The 25,497-nt window shown below is 41.2% G+C and overlaps 1 long non-coding RNA gene across 5 annotated transcripts; it reads left to right on the top strand.

Annotated features, from left to right (window-relative positions):
* Positions 1 to 21,214: 21,214 nt before the first annotated feature.
* LOC127316018 (uncharacterized) lies at positions 21,215 to 23,739 on the top strand. Of its 5 annotated transcripts, none has more exons than XR_011748674.1 (3): positions 21,215 to 21,516; positions 21,658 to 21,756; positions 23,115 to 23,739. It is a non-coding gene; the product is annotated as an uncharacterized lncRNA (long non-coding RNA). The 5 variants fall into 5 exon arrangements; XR_011748676.1 differs by having other exon boundaries at positions 22,255 to 23,739; XR_011748672.1 differs by having other exon boundaries at positions 21,215 to 21,756.
* The last annotated feature ends 1,758 nt before the right edge of the window (positions 23,740 to 25,497 follow it).

Raw genomic sequence — 25,497 nt, 5'->3', positions numbered from 1 at the left:
AAATCATCGGGGTTAGGTCACGCTTAGAGCAATTGCATCTCATTCTTATGCATTATTGCATCCTTGCCAATCTTTTAAACATCGTCCTTACCGGACGATGATGCTATTTCAGAATTTGGAGTTATTACGTATCGAAGACCTTGTCTGCATAATCTTGCAGCCAAGAAAGGCAAGTTCATCGCTTGCTCATGTCATTTGAGTATTTTTACCAAATTACTTGCAAAGTACTATGTTTATCACTATTGCATAAAAAACCAAAACCACTATTTTCATAACTATGAATATGACTATGTGGTGGGCAATGGAACCATGGATTGTGTTGATATGGTGGAGGTTCCATTGCAAGGGTTTATATCCATCTAGGATTAAACAACAAATGTCGTCCAGTGATTCTTGTGCCGTAATACCCGTGTTAACCATAAGATCTGGAGTGGGACGGAATAGTCAATCGTATTTCCACCTCTTGTACATCAACAGATGCGCTTACCGTAGCGGTTGTATCTTGCGGAGCAATTGGTGGGTGGGGAGCCCCTTCTAATTCCCCACGGTATAGCTGTTGCTTACCGTAGCGGTTGCTGCTTGCGGAACAATTGGTGGGTGGGGATCCCCTTCTAATTCCCCACGGTAATGTGGTCTATGATGGGTTGCAGCTGCCGGCGAAGGAGTTTGGTTCGATCCGAGACTGTCGTCGTGGTCGGGGTCCGTCCTTAAGTGGTGTAAGTGGACCGACGAGGATCCAGGGTCGGGGTTTGCAACAAAGGGTGGGTGTGCGAGGTAGCGGAGGAATATGATTGGCTATGACCTTATACCGGGCCTCACACCAAAGGAAGTGTGGACGGGAAACTCGAGCCCGGTTGGCACCAAGGTTAAGATCTCTTATGGGTAAAGCAACACACCTCTGCAGAGTGTAATGAACCGTGACCTGTCACTCCCTATTCCGGGTTTTGGAACTGCGAACGCTGCCGGAAAGGAACTCCATGAAGTTCTAGTAAACCGGTGAAGGCTGACGGACATAGTTCTTCTGAATAAAAGCAACCTTTTGAAGAAATGGTTATGAAAACCTGCATTGCTATTAGACTTTCTGGTCTAATGCTGTAGCTAGTGCATTAAACACCTCTTTCCTATAATGAACTTGTTGAGTACGCTCGTACTGATCCCATTCTTAAATCCCCTGCTTAGATATGGAGGCATCGAAGGAGGATCTACAGTGCAACTCGAAGGCCGAGGAGTCAACAACTACTTCAAGAGATAGGACCCTGTCCGAGGAGTCAGATACCACATCCAACAAGGAGAAAACCTAGTTTAGCCATAGAAAGGAACTAGCTTCCTAAACCTAGCTCCTATTTAGCTAGAATCTATTCATAACCCCTATAGCTAGTCAAATACTTTACAAATAGAGTTCGTGATAGGATTAGACTACGAGTTGTTCTTCTGGAGTTTATTTGCAGATTTACCTCATTGAAAAGTAGTTAGGCTGTGCTGATCTTATGTAACAGAGTCTGTATGTAATTCTATAGACATGCCTTGGACCCGCATATGTTTCTGTTGTACCACTCTGAGCGATATAATACTAGTGGAACAGTGTTTCATTGGTGTTATATCAGACTTGCATACTACACCATGCAGTGGTATGCCGGGTCACCACAGTTGGTATCAGAGCAAATGCTTTGACCCTAGGATTAAAACCCTTTAAAGGAGACCTATAGGATTGGTAGTGTCTATAGGAAGTTGTCCTAGGTGAACCAAATGCTTCTTATGACTTGAGATGGATATTCACTTGAGAATAATCCTGGCACACTTAAGTCAACCTTTCTTATCTATCTTTCCTAAGTGAAGTTATTTAGCTAATCCCAAGTTTGTAGCATACCATTAAGTACTTAAAACAATAGATGAGTAGATCACAGTTGGTATACAATACATGGTAGTCCAAAGAGAGGATACAACCATAAGGAAGATATCCTATTGGAAGAGGTGTACCAACACATATTATGGTTAAGTAAGAAGTATCCAGACTTATAATAGGAGTGATATCAAGTGATAAAGATAAGTATAGAAGGAAGATATCCCACTAGAAGGTGTATACTGATACGTCTCCAACGTATCTATAATTTCCGATGTTCCATGCTTGTTTTATGACAATACCAACATGTTTTGTTCACACTTTATATCATTTTCATGCATTTTCCAGAACTAACCTATTAACAAGATGCCACAGTGCCAGTTCCTGTTTTCTGCTGTTTTTGGTTCCAGAAAGGCTGTTCGGGCAATATTCTCGGAATTGGACGAAATCAACGCCAAACCTCCTATTTTTCCCGGAAGCGTCCAGAACACCGAAGAAGAGTCGGAGAGGGGCCAGGGGGCCACCACACCACATGGCGGCGCGGGCCAGGCCTAGGCCGCGCCGGCCTAGGGTGTGGCGCCCCCAGGTGCCCCCCTGCGCCGCCTCTTCGCCTATAAAAGCCCTTTCGACCTAAAAACGCAGTACCAATTGACGAAACTCCAGAAAGACTCCAGGGGCACCGCCGCCATCGCGAAACTCCAATTCGGGGGATAGAACTCTCTGTTCCGGCACCCTGCCGGACGGGGAATTGCCCCCGGAGCCATCTCCACCGCCGTCTTCACCGCCATCTTCACCGCCATCGCTGCTTCCATGATGAGGAGGGAGTAATCCACCCCCGAGGCTGAGGGCTCCGCTGTAGCTATGTGGTTCATCTCTCTCCCATGTACCTCAATACAATAATCTCATGAGCTACTTTACATGATTGAGATTCATATGAGTTTTGTATCACTACTATCTATGTGCTACTCTAGCAAAGTTATTAAAGTAGTTCTATTCCTCCTGCACGTGTGTAAAGGTGACAGTGTGTGCACCGTGTTAGTACTTGGTTTATGCTATGATCATGATCTCTTGTAGATTGCGAAGTTAACTATTGCTATGATAATATTGATGTGATCTATTCCTCCTACATATGCATGAAGGTGACAGTGTGCATGCTATGTTAGTACTTGGTTTAGTCTTTTGATCTATCTTACACTATAAGGTTACTTAAATATGAACAGATTGTGGAGCTTGTTAACTCCGGCATTGAGGGTTCGTGTAATCCTACGCAATGCGTTCATCATCCAACAAGAGTGTAGAGTATGCATTTATCTATTCTGTTATGTGATCAATGTTGAGAGTGTCCACTAGTGAAAGTCTAATCCCTAGGCCTTGTTCCTAAATACTGCTGAGTTACTACTGCTTGTTTACTGTTTCACTGTGTTACTACTGCTGCAATACTACCACCATCAACTACATGCCCGCAAGCTATTTTCTGGCACCGTTGCTACTGCTCATATATATTCATACCACCTATATTTCACTATCTCTTCGCCGAACTAGTGCACCTATTTGGTGTGTTGGGGACACAAGAGACTTCTTGCTTTGTGGTTGCAGGGTTGCATGAGAGGGATATCTTTGACCTCTTCCTCCCTGAGTTCGATAAACCTTGGGTATCCACTTAAGGGAAAACTTGATGCTGTTCTACAAACCTCTGCTCTTGGAGGCCCAACACTGTCTACAGGAAAGGAGGGGGAACGTAGACATCAAGCACTTTTCTGGCGCCGTTGCCGGGGAGGAAAGGTAAAAGGCACTCATACTCCGGTTCCAGGTAAAGTACTTTTCTGGCGCCATTGTGTTTGTGCTCGAAGCTATTTCCTTTAGATCCTGCAATTGCATCTTTTTGTTTCTTGTTTACACTAGTAAGGCATAATGGACAACATCTGTGAGCTTTTTATTCTATTTCCTGAGTCAAGACATGAATGGTTTAATGCGAAAATTAAAAAACCCATGGAATCTTATTTGCATGCTAGTAGCAATGATATTAGTATGAACGCTTTGAACACCATTGTTGCTAATGATATGGAAAATTCTAAGCTTGGGGAAGCTGGCTTTGATGAGCATGATATTTTTAGTCCCCCAAGCATTGAGGAGAAAATTTTCTTTGATGATACTTTGCCTCCTATTTATGATGATTATAATGATAGTGGTATTTTGGTGCCACCTACTATGGAGAGTAAATTTTGTTGTGATTATACTATGCCTCCTACACTTGATGAGAATAATAATGATAGCTACTTTGTTGAATTTGCTCCCACTACAACTAATAAAATTGATTATGCTTATGTGGAGAGTAATAATTGTATGCATGAGACTCATGATAAGAATGCTTTATGTGATAGTTATATTGTTGAGTTTGCTCATGACACTACTGAAAGTTATTATGAGAGAGGAAAATATGGTTGTAGAAATTTTCATGTTACTAAAACACCTCTCTATGTGCTGAAATTTTTGAAGCTATACTTGTTTTATCTTCCTATGCTTGTTACTTTGCTCTTCATGAACTTGTTTATTTACAAGATTCCTATGCATAGGAAGCATGTTAGACTTAAATGTGTTTTGAACTTGCCTCTTGATGCTCTCTTTTGCTTCAAATACAATTTCTTGCGAGTGCATCATTAAAACTGCTGAGCCCATCTTAATGGCTATAAAGAAAGAACTTCTTGGGAGATAACCCATTTGTTATTTTGCTACAGTACTTTGTTTTATATTTGTGTCTTGGAAGTTGTTTACTACTGTAGCAACCTCTCCTTATCTTAGTTTTGTGTTTTGTTGTGCCAAGTAAAGCCGTTGATAGAAAAGTAAGTACTAGATTTGGATTACTGCACAGTTCCAGATTTCTTTGCTGTCACGAATCTGGGTCCACCTCCCTGTAGGTAGCTCAGAAAATTAAGCCAATTTACGTGCATGATCCTCAGATATGTACGCAACTTTCATTAAATTTGAGCATTTTCATTTGAGCAAGTCTGGTGCCATTTTAAAATTCGTCAATACGAACTGTTCTGTTTTGACAGATTCTGCCTTTTATTTCGCATTGCCTCTTTTGCTATGTTGGATGAATTTCTTTGATCCACTAATGTCCAGTAGCATTATGCAATGTCCAGAAGTGTTAAGAATGATTGTGTCACCTCTGAATATGTTAATTTTTATTGTGCACTAACCCTCTAATGAGTTGTTTCGAGTTTGGTGTGGAGGAAGTTTTCAAGGGTCAAGAAAGGAGGATGATATACTATGATCAAGAAGAGTGAAAGCTCTAAGCTTGGGGATTCCCCGGTGGTTCATCCCTGCATATTTCAAGAAGACTCAAGCGTCTAATCTTGGGGATGCCCAAGGCATCCCCTTCTTCATCGACAAATTATCAGGTTCCTTCTCTTGAAACTATATTTTTATTCGGTCACATCTTATGTGCTTTACTTGGAGCGTCTGTATGCTTTTGTTTTTGTTTGTGTTTGAATAAATGCTTGTGTGGGAGAGAGACACGCTCCGCTGGTTCGTATGAACACATGTGTTCTTAGCTCATAATATTCATGGCGAAGTTTCCTCTTCGTTAAATTGTTATATGGTTGGAATTGGAAAATGATACATGTAGTAATTTGCTAAAATGTCTTGGGTAATGTGATACTTGGCAATTGTTGTGCTCATGATTAAGCTCTTGCATCATATGCTTTGCACCCATTAATGAAGAAATACATAGAGCATGCTAAAATTTGGTTTGCATATTTGGTTTCTCTAAGGTCTAGATAATTTCTAGTATTGAGTTTGAACAACAAGGAAGACGGTGTAGAGTCTTATAATGTTTTCAATATGTCTTTTATGTGAGTTTTGCTGCACCGGTTCATCCTTGTGTTTGTTTCAAATAAACCTTGCTAGCCTAAATCTTGTATCGAGAGGGAATACTTCTCATGCATCCAAAATACTTGAGCCAACCACTATGCCATTTGTGTCCACCATACCTACCTACTACATGGTATTTTCCGCCATTCCAAAGTAAATTGCTTGAGTGCTACCTTTAAAATTCCATCATTCACCTTTGCAATATATAGCTCATGGGACAAATAGCTTAAAAACTATTGTGGTATTGAATATGTACTTATGCACTTTATCTCTTATTAAGTTGCTTGTTGTGCGATAACCATGTTCACTGGGGACGCCATCAACTAATCTTTGTTGAATTTCATGTGAGTTGCTATGCATGTCCGTCTTGTCTGAAGTAAGAGAGATCTACCACCCTATGGTTAAGCATGCATATTGTTAGAGAAGAACATTGGGCCGCTAACTAAAGCCATGATCCATGGTGGAAGTTTCAGTTTTGGACATATATCCTCAATCTCATATGAGAAAATTATTAATTGTTGTTACATGCTTATGCATAAAAGAGGAGTCCATTATCTGTTGTCTATGTTGTCCCGGTATGGATGTCTAAGTTGAGAATAATCAATAGCGAGAAATCCAATGCGAGCTTTCTCCTTAGACCTTTGTACAAAGTGCATAGAGGTACCCCTTTGTGACACTTGGTTAAAACATGTGCATTGTGATGATCCGGTAGTCCAAGCTAATTAGGACAAGGTGCGGGCACTATTAGTATACTATGCATGAGGCTTGCAACTTGTAAGATATAATTTACATGATACATATGCTTTATTACTACCGTTGACAAAATTGTTTCATGTTTTCAAAATAAAAGCTCTAGCACAAATATAGCAATCGATGCTTTCCTCTTTGAAGGACCATTCTTTTACTTTTATTGTTGAGTCAGTTCACCTATCTTTCTCCACCTCAAGAAGCAAACATTTGTGTGAACTGTGCATTGATTCTTATATACTTGCTTATTGCATTTGTTATATTGCTTTGCATTGACAACTATCCATGAGATATACATGTTACAAGTTGAAAGCAACCGCTGAAACTTAATCTTCCATTGTGTTGCTTCAATGTCTCTACTATGAATTTATTGCTTTATGAGTAACTCTTATGCAAGACTTATTGATGCTTGTCTCGAAAGTACTATTCATGAAAAGTCTTTGCTATATGATTCACTTGTTTACTCATTGCATTTACATTGTTTCGAATCGCTGCATTCATCTCATATGCTTTACAATGGTATGATTAAGATTATGTTGGTAGCATGTCACCTCAGAAATTATCTTTTATCGTTTACCTACTCGAGGACGAGTAGGAACTAAGCTTGGGGATGCTGATACGTCTCCAACGTATCTATAATTTCCGATGTTCCATGCTTGTTTTATGACAATACCAACATGTTTTGTTCACACTTTATATCATTTTCATGCATTTTCCGGAACTAACCTATTAACAAGATGCCACAGTGCCGGTTCTGTTTTCTGCTGTTTTTGGTTCCGTAAAGGCTGTTCGGGCAATATTCTCGGAATTGGACGAAATCAACGCCAAACCTCCTATTTTTCCCGGAAGCGTCCGAACACCGAAGAAGAGTCGGAGAGGGGCCGGGGGCCACCACACCACATGGCGGCGGGCCAGGCCTAGGCCGCGCCGGCCTAGGGTGTGGCGCCCCAGTGCCCCCTGCGCCGCCTCTTCGCCTATAAAAGCCCTTTCGACCTAAAAACGCAGTACCAATTGACAAAACTCCATAAAGACTCCAGGGGCGCCGCCGCCATCGCGAAACTCCAATTCGGGGGACATAACTCTCTGTTCCGGCACCCTGCCGGACGGGGAATTGCCCCCGGAGCCATCTCCACCGCCGTCTTCACCGCCATCTTCACCGCCATCGCTGCTTCCATGATGAGGAGGGAGTAATCCACCCCCGAGGCTGAGGGCTCCGCTGTAGCTATGTGGTTCATCTCTCTCCCATGTACCTCAATACAATAATCTCATGAGCTGCTTTACATGATTGAGATTCATATGAGTTTTGTATCACTACTATCTATGTGCTACTCTAGCAAAGTTATTAAAGTAGTTCTATTCCTCCTGCACGTGTGTAAAGGTGACAGTGTGTGCACCGTGTTAGTACTTGGTTTATGCTATGATCATGATCTCTTGTAGATTGCGAAGTTAACTATTGCTATGATAATATTGATGTGATCTATTCCTCCTACATATGCATGAAGGTGACAGTGTGCATGCTATGTTAGTACTTGGTTTAGTCTTTTGATCTATCTTACACTATAAGGTTACTTAAATATGAACAAATTGTGGAGCTTGTTAACTCCGGCATTGAGGGTTCGTGTAATCCTACGCAATGCGTTCATCATCCAACAAGAGTGTAGAGTATGCATTTATCTATTCTGTTATGTGATCAATGTTGAGAGTGTCCACTAGTGAAAGTCTAATCCCTAGGCCTTGTTCCTAAATACTGCTGAGTTACTACTGCTTGTTTACTGTTTCACTGTGTTACTACTGCTGCAATACTACCACCATCAACTACACGCCCGCAAGCTATTTTCTGGCACCGTTGCTACTGCTCATATATATTCATACCACCTGTATTTCACTATCTCTTCGCCGAACTAGTGCACCTATTTGGTGTGTTGGGGACACAAGAGACTTCTTGCTTTGTGGTTGCAGGGTTGCATGAGAGGGATATCTTTGACCTCTTCCTCCCTGAGTTCGATAAACCTTGGGTATCCACTTAAGGGAAAACTTGCAGCTGTTCTACAAACCTCTGCTCTTGGAGGCCCAACACTGTCTACAGGAAAGGAGGGGGAACGTAGACATCATATACCAAGACAAGAAATGTGTAAGTAAAATCTATCTAGACATGTGAAACAATTGATAGTAAGTAATAACTATGAGTCATATGAGGTAGTATAGACCATGATGAGTCAATCATGGGAAATAAGGAAGAGTGATAGGAATAATATATGTCTACTTACATGGTAGAGTTGTTAATCATATATGATTCACCTGAGAATCGTTATGTGATGAATTAGAACATCTTAAACATTTAGGAGGAGAACAATAAGAAACCAGACAATAGTGCAAGAACTATGTTCCGAAAATATGGGAAGTGTGCCACGCACATCATGACCATATGCTTATGGTAGAAACGCTTAGAAGTATAGGAACTATATCCTAATAAATATGTATTCATAGTAACCATATTAGAACTAATGGTATCATACAAAATAGTCCTCGATAGCACTTATATATGGTATAATACTTTGTTAGTACTTCCAAACAAAACTAGGTTAACTTCCACTATTCCAACCCACTTTGTTTCAAGTTTATCTCATTGCAAATGTGCAATTACGGTAAATGTTGAGATAAATAGTAGAAATCCACATATTCGTGCTAAGTATCACGATATAAACCTATCTTATGTGGTGTTATATACTACACATCGCAGTCTGATGTTTAGGGATGTCTTACTCAACTAGTATATTCAGGCTTATGATGGTGTGTATTATATGCACACAGCTGAATCTTCTTGGATTTTATTGGATTTTCATTGTTTGACTAGATCCATACATGAAGTTTGACTTTGATATGCAAATGCATGTTGCAATATCAAGCTCTTACTTGATGCTATAGATCTAGAGGGTAATAGTATTCGTGTGAGGAAGTGACGAATTCTGAAGATTCTGAAGACAAGATGAAGGTTCATCAGAAGAAGGAAGCAAAATTGTGGGAAGTAACCACAATACTTTGAAGATAGTACCAATCAGAAACTCATGCTTACCTCATCAGAGGAGTACTTTAGTACGAAAGAAGCATGAAGGTGAGAAATATGATGATTATGGAGAAGCTGAAGCAGATCCATAGTCAACATAGAAGAGGGAATGCATGGGAAATCACTTAGGATACTATAATCATAGTGTCAGCTAGTGGTTTTCCTGCAACAATAAACCCTGAAGAAAGGAAGATAACCTATGAAACCATAGCAGATATAAGAAGACCATAGTTGATATCAGAAGACCACAATTGGTATAGTATCAATACTGCGAGATAAAGTAGAGGATGTCTCGTCCAGTTGATCAGAACCTATAATAGAATCCATTTTTAGATAACAAATAGCCACAATTGGTATCAGGTAGTCCACCATTGGATTATTTGTACCAAGAAGCTGTGAACAAATAAAATTTTGTTAACCAAATAACAATGACCTATAATCATTTAGTCGAAGGATTCACATTGGAAGTCCACAATTGAGTGGATATACCACAAAGACTCTTCGTGAGACTCTTAGAAGAGTACAAACCATAAACTAAACCTAAACCAATATTCTCACCATAAGTACAATGGTTGGAAGAAAAGGAGTTTAAGACCATAAGAAAACTCTAAGGGGTAGAGTAAAGATTGAGTTGGATGTACCACGACTCAATACTTTGAGTAAGATATAAGCAGAAGATCTGAACTGAGAGGAAGTTCGATCTTATTTTCATAAGATTAATGAACACTACTTTCAGAAAGATGTCAGACCAGAAGCCGAGGTTCATACCTCGAGGAAGTAAGAAGTGGACTATAACTTGAGAAAGTGAGTAAAATTTACTCAGAAGTACGGAAGCTCAAGTAAGCTAAGTATAATGAAGTTGGACGAAGGAAATACCGTAGACCAATAAAGCCCAAGATGATCAAAGAATGAAGAAGATTGAACATACCAATATCAAAGACTAATAGAATGATTCCTTTCATGGAACCTAAAGAACACAAAATAGTTATAGGTATCAACTAAAAACCATGATTGGATGGACTAAATGAGTCTAATCCATTCTCAGAGGAATAAACCACCATGATCATTTCCATGTTAAGTACCTTACTTAGTACCATTATTGCAGTTTTGGTAGTAAGGGAAAACAAAGACCTATTTATCAATGAGGAGTATGTTATCAAACTAGTCCTCAGTTAAGACTAGCAGCATCAGAAGAAGTCCCAATCATTGAATATTCAATGAGAAAGGAAACAAGCTTATAATCTTGGAGGAAATCATAGAAGTAAAGGAAGTAATAGTTGTTTAATGACAAACACTAATGGATTCTAGGAAGAATCTGGACAAGGGATATATTCAATTATATCCAGTGAGATCACTACGGAGTTCGAGAAAAGTTTAAGTCTGCATAAGTCAGAACCACACTCCGGAAACGTGAGAGAGTTCAAACTTCGAGGACGAAGTTTAGTTTAAGGGGTAGAGACTGTAATATCCCAGGTAATGGGGTTACAAAAATATAGGAAACAGATGTGTGCATTGCATTCATGCATAGAAAATCTGGGGAATTTTCGCGCTTTAAAGTAAAACAGTCACAGTAACTGAAGTTTCACTTGACCTTGGTGGAATTGAAGTAGCTCATCAAGTCAAGCGCTATAAACCTCAATGTGACTTTGTTAAAACCTTGTTTTGGGTAGAGATGATTTGATCTAAGGGGTTAGATCAAATGGAAGTAAAATCAACACAAGAACTTATTAATCAAAGATCAACTACTTGATCTTATTAAAGATCACAACATGATATTCCTTTCCATAACATATGAACATCCATTTAATTGGAAATCAAGTAACAACAATTGGAGAAACTATTCTTCACTTATCCTCTCCATGTCCTAAACTAATCCATGCCCTTATCATAAACCCTATGATATCCATTCTACTTTAATTTTGGAAATAAGACAAGGAGATCCAACTAAGGAATATAATTCTTCTCTATTCCAAATTATTATGCATCAAACCTAGAGTGAGAGTTCTATTATAATTATAAGAGAAGCAATGACAAACTTTGAGCTAAAACTTGGATATGCATCCATGTATCCAAATTACCATCCCTAAGAGAAACCCTAGGATGTTATTCAAGACAATCCCTAGAGAGAGAAACCATTTATGTTAAACATAGGTATTGATGATCACATCAATCTCTATAGAGCCTAACCTCAGGTTAGTATTAAAGACCTTCCCAAATGAGAGAGACCATTCTTACCAATTCTAGATTTACCTATTTCAGAACCAATAACAAATCTTGAACTAAAGTATTAGGTTGTAAACCATTTCACCTTGGAGGGGTGAGATAACCTAATATCAAATGGAACAAGACTATATCCATGAATTGATAAAGTAAGGAGGAGATTAATTCAATCAAGATAACCAAGTGGAGTTTTAGACTAGATACCTATTGAGATATTGTAAACACACCATAAACCCTAGAATAACTATTCCTATGAGAGAAAGCTCAAGCTTTGGTGCTACACTCAAGTTAGTTAAGGCAACACTTGAAATTGGAGGGAGAGAACTATCCATATACCCAGATGAGTATATCAACATTTCTTAAGTAAAACCCTAAGTAATTATCTCAGACATTTTCCTGGGATATAAACTAATGAGGCAACCATAGAAGTCCCATCCTAGAAAGTAAAATAGAAGTGCTATATCTTAATTGATCAAGACAATGCTTGATCAAGGAAGTGAGAATTCCATTTAATGAGAGATCCTTTGGAAGCCAAACTTTGATCATTATAAATTGAGTGATGATCATAAACCCTAAGAACTTGAGGTAGAAATATTAAGAACAAGTTGATCATGTCTAATCCATGATCATGCTCTTGAGGTATGTGAGGATAAGTAAGTCCTAATAGGATAAGTAGATATTATCCAACACATAAAATCATAGGGGAACTATGAGAAAACCTAAACCATTTCCCATATGACAATTAGAGAGACAACTGAATAGTAACAAACCTTTGTCTAGTCCAGCCTTATATCAATCCAAATGATCTTGGATTGAACCATCCTATGTGTGGCGAGGAAGAGCAACTCTAGCTAAAGTAATATGGTGTTAAATCACATATGGGACCTATAACCATATCTCAAACTAACTTCTGAATTACTTGATAATCACAAGTTAAACACTAAACCATATCTTAATTCTAGTTTATGTATCACTTCGGTGATCACAATTAAAACCTAGTCCACATTTGAGTTTCAACCCATGTATGTTTAGGCACACCCAACTACTTTCTCAAACAAATAAAATTCTCCTGAGTGGAGTAAGATCTACCCTAATCATTCAAATCCAAGACTTAAGAAGGTAATACCAATAGCCATGGGAACAAACCAAACTTAATCTCCAATATTTATAAATAATGGGGCACATGAAATCATGCCCATAAAACTATAATCCTAAATAAGAAACCAAATAGTTGGCTTTACTTTGCAGATAATTTCTTACAAAGAAATACCACATGAAACAATAACCATCACTAGATAATTAGTAAGGCCCTTTTGGAAAATAATTTAGAACCTTTTATAGTTGAATTATAAAATCAAATATATATATGAAATATTCTATCCTCAACCCAATACTGTTAACTATGTGTTATGTGTTAATACACACATATAGAACCCTAATCCAACAATATTACTATTAACCATTTTTATTAGTTTCCATCAACTTGAAATAAGAAAAACCCGCAAAAGAGAATTCAAAACAGAATTCAAATTAGAAAACCGAAAAACAATAAATATAGAAAAGGAAGAGAAAGGAGGGCTTACCTGGCAGATTCGAGGAGCCCAGCAGCCCAAGCCACAGCCCCGCAACACAGCCCAACGCGGCCCAGGCCGCAGCCCAAACGTCGACCCAGCATACTGCTTCACAGGAGGGCCTCGTCTTCTTCCTCCTGCGCATGAACGCCACAGCGAAGACGTGCTCAAGTTCGCCGGCCACCTCCTCGTCGAGGATATGGATGCCCCGGACGCCAGAGACCAAGCCAAAGCTGCCCGTAATCTCCATCGCGTCCACCTTATCCGGCATCGCTAAGATTCGTGCCCAAAACGAGCAGCAACATAGCCGAGCATCCCGGCCAGTCGCCGCCGTCGTACCGCCATCATCATGAACGCCGAGAGCTATAAATAGGCCAGAACGATCTCCGTGAACTCGTTGTTCTGCGAAGCCACTCCATCCTTCCCCAAACCCTCTCAATCTCTCACAATCCCCACTTACTGGCCGCCGGAGTCGAGCAAGGATCCGACGACTGGAGCCATGCCGGAGCCCAGGGTTAGGTCGAGGAGGTGCGCCTCGACGTCTTCCTCATTCTGGCCAAGCTACGCATCCAGGGGATCTGGGAACCAGCCCAATTTCAACATCTCCTCCCGCAGTAACTCATCGGAATCGGCGAAATCCTTGACGTATTCCTCCACAATCGTCGTCGCCGACCATCTGAGAAGACCCAGGGTATGATTGCGCATCCGTAGCATTCTTTATATACTCAAATCATCCATCGTAGATCAATTTAGAGGTTTGGCCGGAGCCCACCGCTGCAGATGGTTGTCGCCGGCGATGTTCCGGTGATTTCCTAAGAGAGGCGAGCACACCATCGGCTTCAGCGTGTAAAGGGGGTTCGAGTAGTGCTAGCTACGTATCCAGGGGCGCCAGAAATCGGCGGCGCCGCCGCGTGCTGTCTCGCCGGCGTTTAACCGTCGGCGAGGTCAAACGCCCGGTCAAATTGACCAGTCTTCGTCCGCGTGGCAGCCGATGTGGACGCTGGTCCCACATGTTTGTGTCTGGGGTAGCACAGGGCCGGGTGTGTTTAATAATTCCATTTAATTAAAAATCCAGAAAATAGTTTAAGCTTTACAAATTCATAGAAAATTCATTTTAACTCAGAAAATTACAAATAAGATATCAAAATGTTCCTAAAAATAAAATCTATCCAAGAAAAATGTAATATGGAATTTTATTTTTAATAAAAATTTAATTATTTAAAACTCATTATTTAAACCTTTTCTTTTATTCTAAGTGCAATTAAAATTCAATAATTAGGAAAAATTTCCAAATTAAATAAAAAACCATTAAATAAATAAAGAAAACATTAAAACTAATTTTATTTATTTGTTAAATCATTATCAGAGAGATTTAAACCCTGATTAATAATTACCTTAATTATTAATTGTTTAAAAAGAATGAAATGCCAAATTAAATATTATTTTATTTACAAGTTACTAATAACTTCAACTTTAAATTGAAGTTATTAATCATAGGACTATATAGTAAATAGCAAACCCTAAATCCGTAGTGGATGACATTACACCCCATCATTTCATGTGAAACCTAAAACCCTAATCCAATAAGGAACCCTAGCTCCATTATTACATGTGAACCCTAAATTGCTTCTAACCTAAACCCTAGGTTAGAGCATGTGATCATGGAACCTTCTTTCATTCATAGCTCCATAGTAGCAACTAAAGACATACCTATGTCCATATAAAATGTAGAACCCTATCACTAGCAATGTAGTATTCCATGTATGCATCCACTTAAACCAAGATGATCAAGTAGGATCAACCAAGTCTAAACCCTAGCTCCTATTCCCCACACCATCATCTTTAACCATCCTTAATTTAGCATCACACCAATATGATGAACCTCAGGAGCAACTATGCCAAACCTTGAGCATTACCTAACCATATTCCACTAAACCCTACTAGTGTGAGATACTTAGGAACCATCCCATCTAAGAGCCAACCATTCTTTACTTAGTGGATCCAATAGTAAACCCTAGATAACCTCAACTCTAATTGAGATATTTCTTACTACTTAAGAAGTAAGTTCTTCAAAAGTTATTCTTTTGAAGAAAACAAAGAGTATCCCGCAACCCTGCCTTATAGGACATATAAACCCTAGCTAGCTATCACCAGCAAAATGAACCCACCATGATAGCAACCATGTATAATTAATTGCTTAAGTTGTTTATGCTTAAGTAAAACCATTCAAGCCTAGTTGCTGATGAATCCAACCCTGTTGGAATCCATCTACTACTTACTCCAGAAACCAATTAGAACCATAGAAAACCATAGAACCCCACAAATCTAATAATCATACTTGTTCTTTATTATAGAACATGTTCTTCAAAAGTTATTCTTTTGAATTATATGATAATTAATCATTAACCATGCCATATAGTGCTAAAACCAACCACTATTCATTACATGTTAGGATTATACCAAATATTATTGTTGTGTGCTATTAGTGTTATTATTATGATATATTACAACACTTGTTTATGATTCTAAGACAACAACACCTTAATAAGAACCTTGTTTGTGAATCCCTCTAAAAGTGCAACACACCCTGAACTAATCAATACAACTCACTGATCCTAAATCATCGGGGTTAGGTCACGCTTAGAGAAATTGCATCTCATTCTTATGCATTATTGCATCCTTGCCAATCTTTTAAACATCGTCCTTACCGGACGATGATGCTATTTCAGAATTTGGAGTTATTACGTATCGAAGACCTTGTCTGCATAATCTTGCAGCCAAGAAAGGCAAGTTCATTGCTTGCTCATGTCATTTGAGTATTTTTACCAAATTACTTGCAAAGTACTATGTTTATCACTATTGCATAAAAAACCAAAACCACTATTTTCATAACTATGAATATGACTATGTGGTGGGCAATGGAACCATGGATTGTGTTGATATGGTGGAGGTTCCATTGCAAGGGTTTATATCCATCTAGGATTAAACAACAAATGTCGTCCAGTGATTCTTGTGCCGTAATACCCGTGTTAACCATAAGATCTGGAGTGGGACGGAATAGTCAATCGTATTTCCACCTCTTGTACATCAACGGATGCGCTTACCGTAGCGGTTGTATCTTGCGGAGCAATTGGTGGGTGGGGAGCCCCTTCTAATTCCCCACGGTATAGATGTTGCTTACCGTAGCGGTTGCTGCTTGCGGAACAATTGGTGGGTGGGGATCCCCTTCTAATTCCCCACGGTAATGTGGTCTATGATGGGTTGCAGCTGCCGGCGAAGGAGTTTGGTTCGATCCCAGACTGTCGTCGTGGTCGGGGTCCGTCCTTAAGTGGTGTAAGTGGACCGACGAGGACCCAGGGTCGAGGTTTGCAACAAAGGGTGGGTGTGCGAGGTAGCGGAGGAATATGATTGGCTATGACCTTATACCGGGCCTCACACCAAAGGAAGTGTGGACGGGAAACTCGAGCCCGGTTGGCACCAAGTTTAAGATCTCTTATGGGTAAAGCAACACACCTCTGCATAGTGTAATGAACCGTGACCTGTCACTCCCTGTTCCGGGTTTTGGAACTGCGAACGCTGCCGGAAAGGAACTCCATGAAGTTCTAGTAAACCGGTGAAGGCTGACGGACATAGTTCTTCTGAATAAAAGCAACCTTTTGAAGAAATGGTTATGAAAACCTGCATTGGTATTAGACTTTCTGGTCTAATGCTGTAGCTAGTGCATTAAACACCTCTTTCCTATAATGAACTTGTTGAGTACGCTCGTACTGATCCCATTCTTAAATCCCCTGCTTAGATATGGAGGCATCGAAGGAGGATCTACAGTGCAACTCGAAGGCCGAGGAGTCAACAACTACTTCAAGAGACAGGACCCTGTCCGAGGAGTTAGATACCACATCCAACAAGGAGAAAACCTAGTTTAGCCATAGAAAGGAACTAGCTTCCTAAACCTAGCTCCTATTTAGCTAGAATCTATTCATAACCCCTATAGCTAGTCAAATACTCTACAAATAGAGTTCGTGATAGGATTAGACTACGAGTCGTTCTTCTGGAGTTTATTTGCAGATTTACCTCATTGTAAAGTAGTTAGGCTGTGCTGATCTTATGTAACCGAGTCTGTATGTAATTCTATAGACATGCCTTAGACCCGCATATGTTTCTGTTGTACCACTCTGAGCGATATAATACTAGTGGAACAGTGTTTCATTGGTGTTATATCAGACTTGCATACTACACCATGCAGTGGTATGCCGGGTCACCACACCACCCAAGCCCTTATTGACGCAATGAGGGATGCTCAAGAGGGGAAGATCAAGTTCAACAGAGAGAATGACCAGCTAACAAGAGCCCTCAGGAATCCTGAACACGGAGGACCTGTACGAGGCAAAGGCGTCATTTCATGGGAAGAAGGGTTTTCCCAGGAAGATGACCCCTACAGTTACAGAAGCCGTACGAGAAAGGAGGATCGACAAAATGATGAGATGGCGCAGTTGGCATCGGAATTCAATGAGATGAAGAAAACCGTGGATGTACTAGTACAAGAAAGAGATGCAGCTCGGACGCAGCATGAAGATCATCCACCGGATGTCGGAAGCCAGCAGCGGAGAAGCAGCATGGCTTCCACGGAGGCCCCACCAGCTGGTGCACATGCACCGGCGATCGAAATTACTGCACCGGAGCCTCTGGCGATCGAAATTACTGCACCGGAGCCTCCTCGCTACCCCGTGGACGATGTAAAGGAGATGAAAGAATGTCATCTGTATTATCCAATCGGGAACATGTCCATGAAGGTAGCCATCGGCAGTGCTTTACCATGTGAACCTGGAGCACTGCACCACAACAAGCCCATTCAAGATGGCTATGCTCGTGTCACGGTGGACGACATAGTACAAGGGTTTGAGGACCTGGAGATTGACATTGCTACACCTGAAGGGGAGAGAAGACTTGGAGATGTCAAGCGCCATTTCATTCTATGGCAAAAGAAGTTTATCAAGTTTCCAGGCGAGGCGCCAAGGCCAACAAGTCCACCCCCCTACGGTGGCGGTGGCGGTGGCGGTGGTGGTGGTGGTGCTTCACCTACACCTCCTTCACGTCAGCCGACGCTGCCCCCCAATTCACCTCCGGCGGATAAGCAGCCGCCGCCCCCCAGTCCGCCCCGGGCGGGTAAGCAGACGACGCCCCCCAATCCACCTCCGGCGAAGAAGCAGAAGCAGTCGTGGACTATTAACCCGGACCCTTATGTACCTAAGACCACAAAGGTACCGGAGCCATCACTGAAGCCTCTCCCCACGAGGCCTTGGGAACGTAGTGCCAAGGAAGTCGACGCGGCCGCGGCTGCTCACCATGAGAAATGGAGGGCGGAATGCCAGGCGAGAAGAGAGCCCGAGCCCAAGCCAGTATATTCTGACAAGGAAAAGAAGTGGGCTAAGTCATTTTTGAGCACACCGTCCCAAGCCGCGAAGAATCTGCCTAACGACTATGCACGTGAACTTCGTAGGCAGACACTCATGTTGAAGGAGAAGAAAGAGCTGGCGGAGAAGCAGGAGAAGAAAGCCTTGGAGGAGGCCGAGAAAGAATTAGCAAGTAAAAAAGCGGGAAACGAGTTGCCCAGCTCGGGGAACAAAGTAAACAATCAATCGCCCCGCTCATAGTGAAAGCCGCCCGTCCGGATGCTGAACTAATGGACCCCACAATCATAGCAGCTGCGGCAGAACAGGGAATGACCGTAACGGGTGCCAGAGAACAAGCGGCCCTGATCGGTATGACTCTTCGTGAACTGTTAGGCCTTGATGAGGCGCCAGTGAAGGAGGTAGTAATTACACATGTGCCGAATGGGCCTCTCGTCGAGCCTGCGCAGGAAGAGGATCTACCTCCACAAATGAAAAGTCTGCTGAAATGGTACAAGGGTTACATAAAAAATAAAAACGCCAAAGAATATATTTATGCGGAAGTTAGATATGAGCATCACTTCAAACATTACTATGTACAAATTCATCTGAGTGAATTGTTCCAGCTTTTCAATCTGCGCGAGCTCGACAAATCTATCATTAGTTGCTACGTTCTGTAAGTGATTTATTTCTACCCCATCTCGTTCATATTGCCTGCACTATATATATGTTCTAACTATATTGTTGTGTACGCTATTATATATGCATAATGAAGATTAAGGAATGCGAAGTAAGGAACATCCATGATGTTGGGTTCATTGACCCACACATCGTTAATGGATATGTGTTAGAACATCACCCCGCCGACGTGGAGGAAGACCTGTGGCGGTTTCTTACAAAGCAGGAACTCAAAAGTGATATTCTATTTCCTTACCATTTTGGGTGAGTGTTTCTGTCTTGAGCACATTCTCTTTTGTTTACTCCATGCATGGTATGTGGCCGGCTAATCGATGAGTTATGCATGACTGTGCATGTATCGTGTCCGCAGGTTCCACTGAATTCTGCTAGTAATTAAATTTGACACCTCCACATGTCTCGTCCACGACTCTCTGAATCTGGATGCAAAGCTTTGGGGCGACATGAGAAGAATGCTGCAGAAGTAATTATTTTCATTCATTTGCGCTCTATATCGATCGGCCTATTTCGTTCATTTCCTAATATCAAGTAACTAATAACTCTCTTGTTCATTAATTTTCTTTGCCTCGTAGGGTTTGGAGACGGTTCTCAGATGAAAGGGTCGGTGAATTCAAAAAAGAGCTACAATTCATGCGGTCAGTGGCTGCGACTGGGGATATTCAGCCACCGGGGACCAATCTATGTGGATACTATGTTTGTGAGATGATCCGGAGATACACCTCTGAGCGGATTCCGTGTGATAACAATGAGAAGAGGAATAACCTCCGGAAGATGCTTAGTCCAGAAGCTCGCTTCCGACCACTTCAAGAGGAACTAGCTGGATGGTTCACGAGGGAAGTCATCGATCCTAAAGGAGAACACTATGTAGAGGACGTAGAACTTCATATGCATAAAATTATGTATGAAAACTTGTTCAAAATTGTATATGGTCATCCGATGATATTGAATATATATTGTATATTCCTCTTGAATTCTTTTTGGTTCTAGTTTCAAATTTGTTTGAAATTGTACATTCATATGCATGTATGTAGTACCGTAGAATATGTGAAACTCCTTCAAAACTAAAATAAAACACAAAAGAAATAAAACAATACAAATTAAAAAGAAACCAGGTTTAGGGAGGGGGGGCTAAAACCCTAAACCTGCGGCGGCCTTTAGTCGCGGTTGGCCAGAAGAACCGCGACTAAAGGTCCTCTGCCCCGACGGTCGCCTGGTGCCCACGTGGATGAGCCTTTAGTCGCGGTTCGTAAGCAACCGCGACTAAAGGGAGGGGGGGGGGGGCTTTAGTCTCGCATGTTTAATACCGGTTGCGCAACCGGTATTAATGGAGGTTGCGAACCGTGACTATTGGCCATTTTTCCACCAGTGAATTTAGCTTATAGGCCAAAAAAACACCTGAATATGTGATTTGGTTTTGACTTTTGGCTTATACCATGCGGCAATACCCATTTAAAAGTCAAAAGCACGTATTTTGGTGTGTTTTTTTTTGGCTTATAAGACAAAGCCCAACAACCTAGTAATAAGCCCAATCCAACAAACCACACACGGTCACACATTACCATCCCCCTGCCAACCTCACCGCCGTCACTGATCCTGTTTTTCCTACTTGCTGAAAAAGGATGCAAACAAGAATTGTAGTTGAGGCCAGGAATCTACACTACTTAAAAAGAAGGAACCTGTTCCTTATTCTGCCACTACCACAATACGTTCGTCGTACTCCTCTCCGCGAACTCTCCCCGCGCGCGTCTAACTGGGCCAAGCCCAATTAAACCCGGATTCGGCGGCGGTAATTCCCTTTGCCTTTGCCTTTGCCGTAGTGGGACACGCCCCTGCAAGGACGATTCCGTGCGCCTCTTCTCACCAGCACATCCACACGCCGGATTCGAAGGCCAGAAAATCCACCCGTCGGCGGTTGCCTCGCATGGAGCTCCGCCCGCTGCAGCCTACCGATACCGTGCCAGCCTCCCGCCTCCACCACTCCCGCCGGCGAGCCCCAACCTGCTCCTCCTAGGGTTCGTACCGTCCTCCGCGCCCCGATCCCGCCGCCCACCGCCCCGATTCGCTCCGCCGTCATGCCGCAGCTGCTCAGATCTTTGCGAGGTGGTCTGATCCCAGGAGGCGAGTGAGGAGGGCCGGTCGAATCCCGACGTCTAGGCACTGCTCGGACCGGGAATCCGCCCGAACCATACCCTGCCGTCTCTGATTGTTTTGCCTTCTCTGATTGTTTTACCAACAAGAGTTTTTTTTTTTGCAAATCAGGTTGGTATCTTGGCTCGGCACTGGTGATGATGATGACTTGAAAAAAGGCAGGAGTGGGGAACATGTCGGGATGAGGCTGACATTGGTGCCCTGGATACGGTAATGATGTGATGCTGCTTCTTCTCTCCTACAACTTCCTTTTTGACTGGATTCTTATATAGGATACACATATTTGATCCCATTGAAGTAACACATACCTCGGTACATCATCTTCCAATTATGTTGAGTGCATGAGTTGTATTACCTTCACCGGTTTAATGAAGAACTACAAGTGCATTTTCTTGATTTTCTATCAATTAGATGTATTTGTTTATGTATATAAGATGCCAGATTGATATTGCAATATCAAAGTTTCCAAACTTTAGTTGTGCAAATTTAAAATTTTATCTCTGGCAAGTCTTGTGTACAAAATTTGTCGTGCTGTTGTAGTTTGTGATATCCTCTAGACAAAATGATTTTGCGAGGGTAACAAAATATTTGGTGTCTAATGATGGCTTGTACAAGTTATTGTTCCATACTCTAATTAGGTAACTAAATTCTTTCTACGCGAAAAATATGTTTGCATTGATAATTATCACACATTTTGTTTTTAACCAGGATTTGGATTATGGGTTTTAGGTGAAGTAAGAATTGAAGACCATATTAAATTGCTGTCTGTGATAGCAAGTGCCTTCTCTACAATGGAGGACTTTGAGCAAGCCACTGACTTTGATATATTGAAGGCTCCACTTGTCCCTATGGAAACATTTATCGATCTATTTATCAAGGTCCAAGAAAGCGTTAAGCGTAATTGGTGCGGTGGCCTTTCGCTTAGCGCTTTTGCGCGCATAAGCGGCGCTTTTTCCGCTTAAGCGCTTATGCAATTGTTGTGGAAGGCCTCCGCATTGCGCTTCAGCGCGCATAAGCGACGCTTTTTTCCGCTTTCCTGAACCTTGCTATTTATTTGGATGATGGTTCGCAAAACTTGGATGCAATACTATGATGTCCAATTTGTAAAAGTCGTAGCCTTGTTTTTTGTTGGCCTGGTAATAATGAGGAAGCCATATTTAACAGTTAGTTGTACCATATAGTAGTTGTAGCTTCCACGTGTGCCTCTGAATGCACTTCCACATTTGCCACCTGTTTTTTGTTGGGCATTTGTCACTTATTTAGTTCTTCCATTATATTATTTGCTTCACTATTCAGTAAATGTCTGCACTCCATAGTGGCTGGTTCAGTTCAATTTTCTTAACCCATATGTGCCTCATTGAACTTTATGTACGTCAGTATACATATTGCACGAGCTTTATGAAAGAGATTACTAGACCAACCATGGTGAAAGCTAAATGATGCACAAGATGGTATCTAATTTTTTGTTCTATCTTACCATATAGTTTTTCTTGAAGATAGTGTCTGTTATATAGTGGATAATTTAGTATATATTTGATATACTCATATGCCTATGTTCATATTTACAGTGTTACGAGGCTCTTCTGTCACAGGCCAAGGTAGAAAGGGAACAAGACATTTTTGTTGCTTTGGATATAGGTATAAATTATGAACTACAAGATATGCAACTTAAGCTTCAAAATACTATGTTGGAGAAAAAGAAAGTTGCAGAAGTGAGGTCTTAAGATCATGCATCTATCAGTTCTTAAACACAACCTGTTTGGGACTTGGCAGCTCCATCTCCGGCCGCCACTCTGCTCGCCGTTGCGGGAGCTGCGGCTAGCAGCTCCACCTCCGGCCGGCGCTCTGCTCGCTGTTGCAGGGGCCGCCGCTCTGCTCGCCACTGGTCCGCTCTTCTCCCCGTCGCTTCCACGACGGAGGTGGTGCGCAGGAGATTGCCAGCGCTCGCGAACACACGCAGGGGCTCCGTGCCTTGTGCTCGCCATCGCTGCAATGACGAAGGTGACACCCAGGAGCTCCGCCATCGTCTCCGGCTCGCTGGCGTAGGTCTGCATGATCTATTGCTCCAGTTCCCACTGTCTAGAAACCTGCAAATTTAAGATCAACAATGGGTATGGTGATATAAGGTCAATGCAATGTAAGATCAACAAGGGAATGCATGGTTACAAGGAAATCCAAATGATCTTTATGAAATTTTCTATGTTGAGCATATGATTAATTGACATGTACTGCTGCCTCTTGCTAAGGCTCTAAATACTTGTTGGTTGAGAGAAGTAACCTAAATTACTCCCAGGCATTAGAGAATTATGTAATGTCATAAGAACATTGTTCGAGCATTGCATTAGAGAATTATGGCATACCTCGACAAGATACTAAATAGGATTTAGTTCAAAGACGGGAGTCAGAAGCTACAAACAATGAGAATACACTTTGAACAAAATCAAATACACTTTGAACGAAATGTCTGTCCCAGGTTTGACAGTAGCTACATTACAGTCTACTAGAAAGTCAGTATTTCCCTTTTGGATGGGTTTGCCGCTTCATATTATGGTTTAGGGTAGGGGCTCCGTGCCTTGTGCTCGCCGTCGCTGCAACAACGATGACGATGCCCAGGAGCTTCGCCCTCGCCATCGTCTCCGGCTAGCTGGCGTAGGTCTGCATGATCTATTGCTCCAGTTCCCACTGCCTAGCAACCCTGCAAATTTAAGATCAACAATGGGTATGGTGATATAAGCTCAATGAAATGTAAAATCGACAAGGCAATGCATGATTACAAGGAAATCCATATGATCTTTATCAAATTTTCAATGTTGAGCATATGATTAATTTTCATGTACTGTTACCTCTTGCCAAGGCTCTAAATACTTGTTGGTTGAGAGAAGTCACCTAAAGGGGGAAAATAATACAGATGTTCTTGGCTTGCCTTTCATAGTTTTACTCAAGCGTGAACATATAATACAACTTATTAATGTGAATATGTACAGTTCTAAATATACAGTGTATATAGTACATATGCTCCTCTTTCCATTTTATCCTTCATGCGAAATATCATGATTTTTTGTTCATCTTTGAACCTTACTACAGATCTGTCAAGAACTACAGATTCATACTCGCACTTTGTGATTTTGTTCTTTTTTTCTTAGGATATCATTTCCTTTGCTAATTCTGGGTGTAGTATTACAGGTTTACTCACTATCTCCGTCTCATCTCTCTTTATGTCTATTGATAAATTAATCTCCTTCTGTAATATGTATTCTCTTGCTCAAACTAAGATTCATTTTCTACTTCGAGTGAATTTGCCATTCTATTTTCTGCATTTAGTTTATGTCCGCACTAGAAACTGCTGGCCTATTATGTCGCTATCTATATTTTGTATTTTATTTTATGTTGTGATGTGAGTACCATAATTGGACGGAGGTGCTCAGCATGACATGATATGCCACTATCTATTCAGTGCTCCTGTGACCTGAGATTACTGTGATGCTACGTAAAGCCTAGAGTGTAGAGTGGGACATAAATGTGCTGGATGCACTAATTTAGCTCATTGCCTTGCTTCACTGTGTTGTGTAGATGCAAAACTATTTCAGTTTTAAAACACTTATTGGATTTGCAGCTAAGTAGTTTAGAATTTTGCAATGTGAAGATGGTCTTGCACAGGAAATTCAGTAGCAATCTAGAAATACCATGTCTGGTCTTATTCTATACGATTGAAATGGAAAACAGCAAGACACGGAATTTCACAAGTTCTGGTGCTTTCTTTATACATAACATCTATTATATACTAAAAGCAAAATACAAGTCTTAAATAGAGACACGAGGTTAATCCACATCACTAAAATTATCTAATACGTTTGATTTTGGTGGGGCCTAATTATAACGTCCGAGATTAACCGACTTATGTTACGTAAATATGTACATGTTGTCACGTATACATGCATAAATGGTGCAAAT

Source organism: Lolium perenne, chromosome 7, assembly GCF_019359855.2.
Source record: "Lolium perenne isolate Kyuss_39 chromosome 7, Kyuss_2.0, whole genome shotgun sequence".
Classification (NCBI taxonomy): domain Eukaryota; kingdom Viridiplantae; phylum Streptophyta; class Magnoliopsida; order Poales; family Poaceae; genus Lolium; species Lolium perenne.
This window is presented reverse-complemented; position numbering and strand designations above follow the sequence as displayed.